Source organism: Camellia sinensis, chromosome 3 (genome assembly GCF_055761805.1).
Source record: "Camellia sinensis isolate YWXY chromosome 3, ASM5576180v1, whole genome shotgun sequence".
Lineage (NCBI taxonomy): Eukaryota > Viridiplantae > Streptophyta > Magnoliopsida > Ericales > Theaceae > Camellia > Camellia sinensis.
The window spans coordinates 122,532,323-122,540,511 of record NC_138963.1 but is presented as its reverse complement, the minus strand read 5'-3'; positions in this window follow the sequence as shown (position 1 = coordinate 122,540,511).

The following is an 8,189-nucleotide window of genomic DNA, read 5'->3' as shown; positions in this document are numbered from 1 at the left end:
TGGTGACGTCTAAGTCTTAAGGTCGGTCAAAAATGGGGTGTCTTCACCAATGTATGGTGTAACACTAGGTGTCTTAGTGCAAAACTAAGAACAAAACTCACTTTTGGACTCTCTAACACACACAAATGTAGAGAGAGAGGAAGATATATATAGAGAGAGTGATATATTAGATATATATGCCTGATTTGCTGAACCCCTCTAAAGGAAGGAGAGGCCTCCTTTTATAGAACAAATAAGGGACCAAAGCTTCTTAGAGAAGCTAAGGCAAAGGGGCCAAGCTTCCTCAAGAAGCTAGACCAAAGGTCCAAGCTTCTTGGGGAAGCTAAGACAAAGGGTGCAAGCCTTCTGGAGGAAGCTAAGACAAAGGGTCTAAGCTTCTCTAAGAAGCTTAGAGCACAAGGGTGCAAGTCTTCCATACACGTGTATGGAGGACAAGTTCGTGCACTCCAGCTGGCACAACTGGCATACACAATGCCTGAAAAAGGCAAAAAGGAGGCACTGGCTAGAAAAAGAGACAATCGGCCAAATAAATGGCCGACCGACCAAATATCTGTGCCAACCGACCAAACAATTGGTCGGTAGAAAGAAAACAAGGCCGGTGGGTTTAAGGGATGGCTAACAAGCCACTTCCTACCCTCAGGTGCAAAGACCCTAAGTTCTTGGTCCACAACCAAACACAAAACGATCAAGTCGAGAGATCTTAAGGCAAGGCGTGCAGCCGAGTCCTTTGGGATCTCCAAATGAACACAAACATGGATGATCACCGAGTGTTCAAACGATAACGTCCAAGTCTTAAGGACGGTCAAAAATGGGGTGTCTACAGATGCCATGATCACATGCTTGCCATGAGGCTATTTGCTTAAGTGATAAACTACATGAATGCCTGTGGATGAAGGCTTCATTGCTTGAATTGGGACAATTCATCAAATGTGAGTTTTAAGCCCACTTTGCAAAGTGGCAAAATCATGTTTTAAGCCCACTTGAGGGTGGCATTTTCAGACCAATTTCAAAAACAAACATGAGTTGATTTGTTCCAATTCTTGCGCTTTAGTCTATACTTGTGTGTGCGTCACATAGTAAAGTTAGCTAACAACTAGAATAAGAACACATGTGTTTGTAAAACAACATATCATGCCTAGTAGAGGCCGATCCTTTGATTGGGCGAGCGGGGGTGCTCATTTCAGGACCTTCCCCTCTCGTACCCAAGTTCGCGAGCCGAGGCAACTTTGGTAATGACAGACACGTGGCCTTTGGCATGAGTCAGGGTTTCCTAAATTTTTCCAAAATAAAATATTTAGGTGGCGACTCTGTAATCTGCAAAGCAATCCAGTTTTGGCATTTTTTTGATTAAAAATTTGATTTTCTAAAATGATTTTGCCGGATTGGACTTTTTGGTGTTTATCAGTCTCACATTGCACTTTGTGAGATTATATTCAGAACCGTGACAGGAGTCCGAACTATAGGAGACCAATTCGCGCCTCTCCGAAAGGGGGGCACGCGAAGAAAGTCAAGTCCACAGTTTCTGGTGACTCTGCTGGGGATTTAGAGAACTTGACTCCGACTCATGATATGTTGTTTTATCTACATTTATGTGTTTTTTTGCATTGCATTTGCATAGGTGCGCCTAAGTCCCAGTGTTTGCCATTTGCTATTCCTGAATGGTTTGCCGGAGGCTTACTTGGAAACGCATGCCATAAGGCTGACCGGTTGCGAGCTCTGCCACGATGGGAGCACAAACCTTGGATCTGAACTACCACCGTACCGTTTGATCCTCCTTTCACTTCTCGGTGTTAGGAGCGAGAGGTATATTAGGTGGTCTTGCTGAGGCACCCTTGTTGACCAATTGACCTAGTTGCATATCAGAAGCCATAGAGACTATTCTAAACTAGCACAGGTTACTCACCCGAATGTAGGAATGTTTGAAACCACATGCATGCGTAGTGAAGGGTAACCTTACCCCCTTATAGGGGTGTTTTGGCTCTCTTTAACTGGTATGTGCTTTACAGTGAAACTGTACAGGGATGTGCATATTAGTTGCGATTTTGGTATCTGTTTCAGGGCAGAATTCAGTAGAGAGCACAATCATTCAGTTGTGATCATATCTGTTCTAGTGAAATTGGGTTGAGATGCTGTATGTTTTCTCTTTTGCAAGGTAGTCCTGCAACCATGGCTTCAGAAAGCTCCAATATCCCCCGGGTACATTGGATATGTGTTGATAGACTTTGTCAAGTTGGAGATTTAGTTCAAGGGCAACCAGTGTTTCCTTCGTCGGTAGTAGGGCAAAGAAGGGCTAGACAAGTCTCATTGGTTCAATTGATCTGACAGTCACTAGTCACATCGCCTTTGTTCAAACTCAGTAGACCGTGATGGCACAGAGTTCGGAGGAAGTTATGACCATGATAGCGGCATTAAACCAGGGAATCGCCATGCAGAATAAGACCAATGCTGAAACGCAATGCCCATCTGGGGCATCTGCCACACATCCAGGCTCGAGACCCCAGCCGAACTTTAACCCACTTCCGCCAGCTAAAGATTGGTATGGTCTGGATCCCCGAGAAGGGTTGGCTCAAGCCTGAGTTTTCAGACCCCTGGTGCAGCCTAATGAGAGGCCTTATCCCCTTGATATTAATGAGCCCGACCCGACCTCATTAAAAATTGCTAACCTTGAGAAGTAATTCAAAAAGGCATAGGGCCTTAACTTCATTCTCGACATTGAGGATGGATACATCGAGGATGCCGTATGGCTTCTAAACAGATTCAAAATACCACACATTGACCGTTTCGATAGGTCTGGAGATCCTATGGTACATATCCAGCTTTTCTTCGATGTCCTGAAACCGATGGGTCTGACTAAGCCATAGAAACTCTCTCTGTATGGAAGAACCCTATTGGGTGTAGCAGCCACTTGGTACGCCAAGTTAGAGGATACAGTGAAGCAAAACTGGCAAGAGTTGGCTGAGGCCTTTGTCGATCAGTACTCTTACAATACCTAAGTTAAAATGACCAGGCAAGAGCTTGATGTAACCCATCAAAATCCTATAGAGTCTTTTGTAGAATTTGTTGCAAGGTGGAGAGCAAAGGCAGCACAGATGACAGATCGACCTTCTGAGAGGGACCAAGTACGGATAGTGGTGCAGAACCTTGAGCCTGATATGTTGCAAAATTTAATAGTTGCTCCACTATTCATTTTCAAAAGTTTGCATGAATTGGGGGTTCAGATTGAGAGTGCGTTCACCAGAGGGATTATTCTCAGAACAAGAGAACCAATAAGGAGGGTGATTTCCGGGAGTACCTATGCAGGTAGTAGCACTATTCCCAAACCCACTGAAATCAATACAGTCACCATAGCCGACCCTTTTGCCAAAACAAGCCTACAAACAGCAAGCCCAGCCCGAGCTCAGGGTAGAACTTTCACTCCCCTCTATATGAGCCTAACCAGTGCACTAAAAGTTCTGATGGAAAAAGGGTATCTGAAACCCCTTGATCCCCAGCCTCTGCCTGACCCACTCCTTGCCAGACATAACCCCACCAAATACTACGTGTATCATTAGTAGCGTGGTCATGGCACCGATCGTTGCTACCGCCTTCGTCATAAGGTCCAGAATCTCAACGACAATCAAACGATAGCTCCACCTCAAGACCCCAATGACCAAGTACCTCATCCATACCTCAATCTAATCCATACATTGCCATCTGCTTACAACCCCAGCATATACATCACCCCAGTCCATTTACCCAAGCCTGAGGTGTTCATTCCAAAAAGCATGGACTTATGCATGATGGATGCACTCGAACCCCAATCATCTCAAACCCATGAACCCACTACTTCTAAGCTGATGAGAATGATTGTAGATCTTCAGAGAACTGTGGCAGATCTAGCCTTTGGAATATTGGCTCCGTCATCGCCCATATCACATGCCAGAAATTTCATGCCAGAAGGCTCCCCAATCTTGGGGCGAATTGCAATTGAAAATGGCCAACCTAAAGCCATTCCAAGTCTGAGTAATGACATGTCGACAACAACTCGGCTCCACTCTGATATAGCAACCCAATCCCTTGGCAGAGTGGAGGCAAGTGGTAAGAACAAGGTAGGGGCAGGCATTGATCCCCATGAACACCTTCAGTGGGCTGTTGAGGTTTTGAAGGCTGAAGGACTGAACAAACAACAAGTGCTTGTAGTTATTGCAAAGACTGTGGATGACACTTTTGCCACTCAGGATGAGAGCATTCTGAATCAAGGGGCAAGCCGGAAGAAGGGCTGTCGTTCTAGAAACCCCTCTTTCAGCTCCAATCCTACACTCAGAAAAGATAATCAAACCCAATCAGCACCTGCCAATCCCTTTGTTGGTACATCCAACACAACTCCACAAACTTCGAAGTACCAACCCCGAGGCCAGAGGGTCTTCAATCCTCTCTACATAACCTTGTCCAAAGCTCTCCAAATCCTTATAGGAAAGGGCCATTTCAAACCCCTTGAGCCTCGGCCTCTCCCGCATCCCCTTCAAGCTAAGCATGATCCTGCCAAGTACTGTGCCTTCCATCAACAAGATGGCCATGACACTAACATGTGTTTTTGTCTTCGCCATGAAATACAAGATCTGATTGACAACGAGGTCATCGTTGCACTAGGTCCTACAAAGTCTATGGGTACTGGATCGATGAACTTGGGGGATAATGTGACTATGTGATCGGGGGATGAACCATCTAATGATGGCTCTCATTTACTCCAGATATGATGGATGGCATGCACTGTTTTGAGTAATTTGCGAATGCGGTTTATTTTACTTTCTGACTTGGGTATTAAGTCAGTTTTGTTGTGTTGTATTGAGCCAGTGTTTTTGTGCTGAGTCAGTCAAGTCTGTCTTATTATATTGAGTCAGTCCTATTGTGATTAGAGTCGGGTGATTTCGAGGGTGTTACCTCAGACATCACTTTCTTATTTTGTGTTTGTCTTTTACACTCTTTCTTTTGAGTCTGTTTCTGCCACTGGAGCCAGTTGTGCTAGAAGATTTGAATCAAACGGCAATGATTCTCACCTACTTTTCTATGCCTTGAAATCATTGCATTGACCAAAGTTTTTCAAAACTTTTCGAACTCTGTGATGAAAACAAAGAGGAAGGAATTCCGCAGGATTTGCAAAAATTTGATCAAGCTGAGAGAAAGAGAGGCGTGCTAAGTCCTTAATGAATGAGATCATGTTTGTTAATGTGAGTGCTGAGAAGGATCGTGGCTTGATCCAGATTGGTTCTGCATTGTCTTCAGCCTGAGCGACTAGTCGCTTTCTTAAAAGATTTCAAAAAATGTTTTGCGTGGTCCTGCGAAGACATGCGTGGAATTGATCTTGAGATTATGCAGCATAGGATCACTCTCAGCCTCGAGACTCGACCCCTTTTGCTTTCAAACCTTGAACTTTGATTTAGAATGTTCAACGATCAAATAACAATATGAGGCTTGCATGGCCGGATTGGAAGTAACCCTTACACTAGGGGCAATAAGTTTAGATGTCGTCAAAGGAAGCTTGCAAAGCTAGATCAGAAGTAGCCCTTGAACTAGGGGCAAAAAATGTCAGATGTGCTCAAAGATTCAAAAGATGAGTCATTTCGCAAACCAATGAAGACTGGCAAGAAAGCCAAATCCTAGAATGGAGAAAACAAAGTTTTTACTGAAGGACAATCGAGTTCCTATCCACAACACTAGGGTAAAATTCAGACCCAATTGGATGGGCTCCTACATCACTAGCGAACAGCAGCCATTCTCCTGGATTCAGATGGCTTCGAGATCTCAAAACCGATCAACATGGACAAAGTTACAATTTTTTTATTCTTAAGAGGCTCACTGGGCCGAAAACCTGGAAGGGCGACCCAGGCAAAAGTCAGAGTAGAGAAAAAGAACAAAAAGAACAAAAATGAGAAAATGAAAAAAATGAAAGGAAGAAGAGAAAAAGAAAAGAAGAAAAGAAAAGGTAAAAAGAAATGAAAAGAAAGGAAAAACAGAGCTCGCAAGGTTGAAAACCTGAATGGGCGGCCTTAGCAAAAGTTAAAGCACAAAAGGAGAGTGTCAACAGCCGAGTGAACCTCAACCTGGAACTACGCCAGGTCTGATTCTCGTCTTTGGGATACGTAGGCAACTTCATTCTGAAGTTCGACCCCAAAAATTTTCAGCCTGCTTGGCTCATCCATGTTGATTGGCTTATCCTTGTTCAAACTCGGCTATCTTATCCATGTGCAAATTGGTTCGTCTTCGTTCAAATTCAGTTGTTCTATTCCGTTGGAAGATTCAGCCGCAAGACAAATCAAATTCAGATCTGAGATTATGCATCTCGGGAGTAGATTCTATGTTGGTCGAGAAGTGGCCATTTGCAAAAATAGCTTTGAGTATTTTTAATGAGGTTGACTAATTCTCTCGAAAATTATTCCATTTTTTCAAAACTGGACCATTTCTTGGACCCAAAAAAGGAAAATTTTCAGTGGTCATAACCTAACTTCCATGATTTCGAATCAGAAAATCGACCAAGTATGTTAATCTAACTCTAATATTAGTCAAAATTGTTTTAGTAGAAAGCAAAAACAAAAAAAGGTCAAAATGATGAACTAGGGGCACAGCTGAGTCAGGTTCTCTGCCTTTTCCCCGTTGTCAACATACTTGCCAGAAAAGGCACCATACTTGCCGGAAAGGGCACCTTGTTTTCCATAAAGGGCACAACTAAAGCTAACAACAAAGGGCAAAAAGCTCTCTCATCCTCCAAGTAACGAGGTATCAAGCCATCTGTGAAGCACAAACTAGAATGGAGCAGGGTATTCCACTCCCTCCTCTGGATAGGTCTGATCACATTCAAGTTAAGCCAAGGGCATTGTCAATTGATGTCAGCTGTAGATCTGCTGCACATCCAGTCGTAACGCAACCCCTCTGTGGGAAAGCTCACGAGTTGTGAGCGAAAGAAGGAGCATCTAGTAGAATACTAGGGACAAGAGCCCACAACTTCCTATTTATCCATCAACCACCCAAGGGAGGGATAAAAAAATAAGAGAGATTGAAGAATAGAGAGATGTGCGCTGAGAGAAAAAGTGAGGAAAAGGGCTTTTTCAGAAAACTGGAGATTGAGTGGCAGAGTGATGTGAGAATCACAAATGAGAAAGGGTGGGAAACAATACCCGGAGAAACAAGCTCCTCGTGACCCGAAAGGTCTCTCACCTTTGTAACACATCTGAGTGTTGTGTGTGTGTTTTTGTTTGTTTCGATTCTTGTTTTGAGTCGTTTCGAGTGTCAATAGATGTGTTTAGGTTGTTTTACCTGTGTTTTTCCTTTGTTGAGTCGTTTTGACTGTGGTCAGTCGTAGGCTCAATACCCGATTAAGAACTCATTCTCACTCTCAATTTCAAAAAAATCGTTTTGTGCTCAAAGTGCTGTGTCATTCTCCACATTTGTACAAAACAAGATTCTTTCTTCATAAACTGCAGGGTTCAACCCAGGTCATGTGAGAACAATAGAATAAGGACCTATCTGAAGCTACACAGGTTTCAGACTTCAAAGCAAAAGAAAAGAGGGAAAACGGAGCATCTCAGTTTGTTTCAACTTCATCAAATTCCGAGATTGCATTCTAGGTGCATCTTCTCAGGCCTCGCCATTTCTCTGGATTATGAGTGTATCTCGACCCCAAGTGTAAGCCTGCTTCAGATCAGAATGGCAATTAAAGCAACATGCAGATGTTACCCCTTGCCAATATGAACAAGGTGTATCCTTTTTGAGCTAAGCATGTTGCAAAGTCCTCCGAGAGGTAAATTGGAGGCACCAAAGTACATGTTTGATGCTATTCTATTGCATAGAATGTGCCCTTTCATATATACTTTTGTTGCATGCATGCCGCGCATCGTCTATGATTCTTGCATAGAATATGCTTTCAATGTTGCATAGAATATGCATGTCTCTTGCATAGAACACACTTTCAATTAACATCATGCATCTATCACACAACAATCTTACTCAGTGCATCTATTTCACAATTTCGTATCACTCGCACTGTCTTGTGCACCTTGTGGTTGTGTATCATTCGCACGATCTTGTGCATTTCATTACATGCTCTCATCTTGCATAGAACTTGCATCGCGCTGTTTTGCGCACCTTACCTGCACTTGTTTGTGCATTGCATCACGCTATTTTGCGCACCTTACTTGCACTTGTTTGTGCTTTGT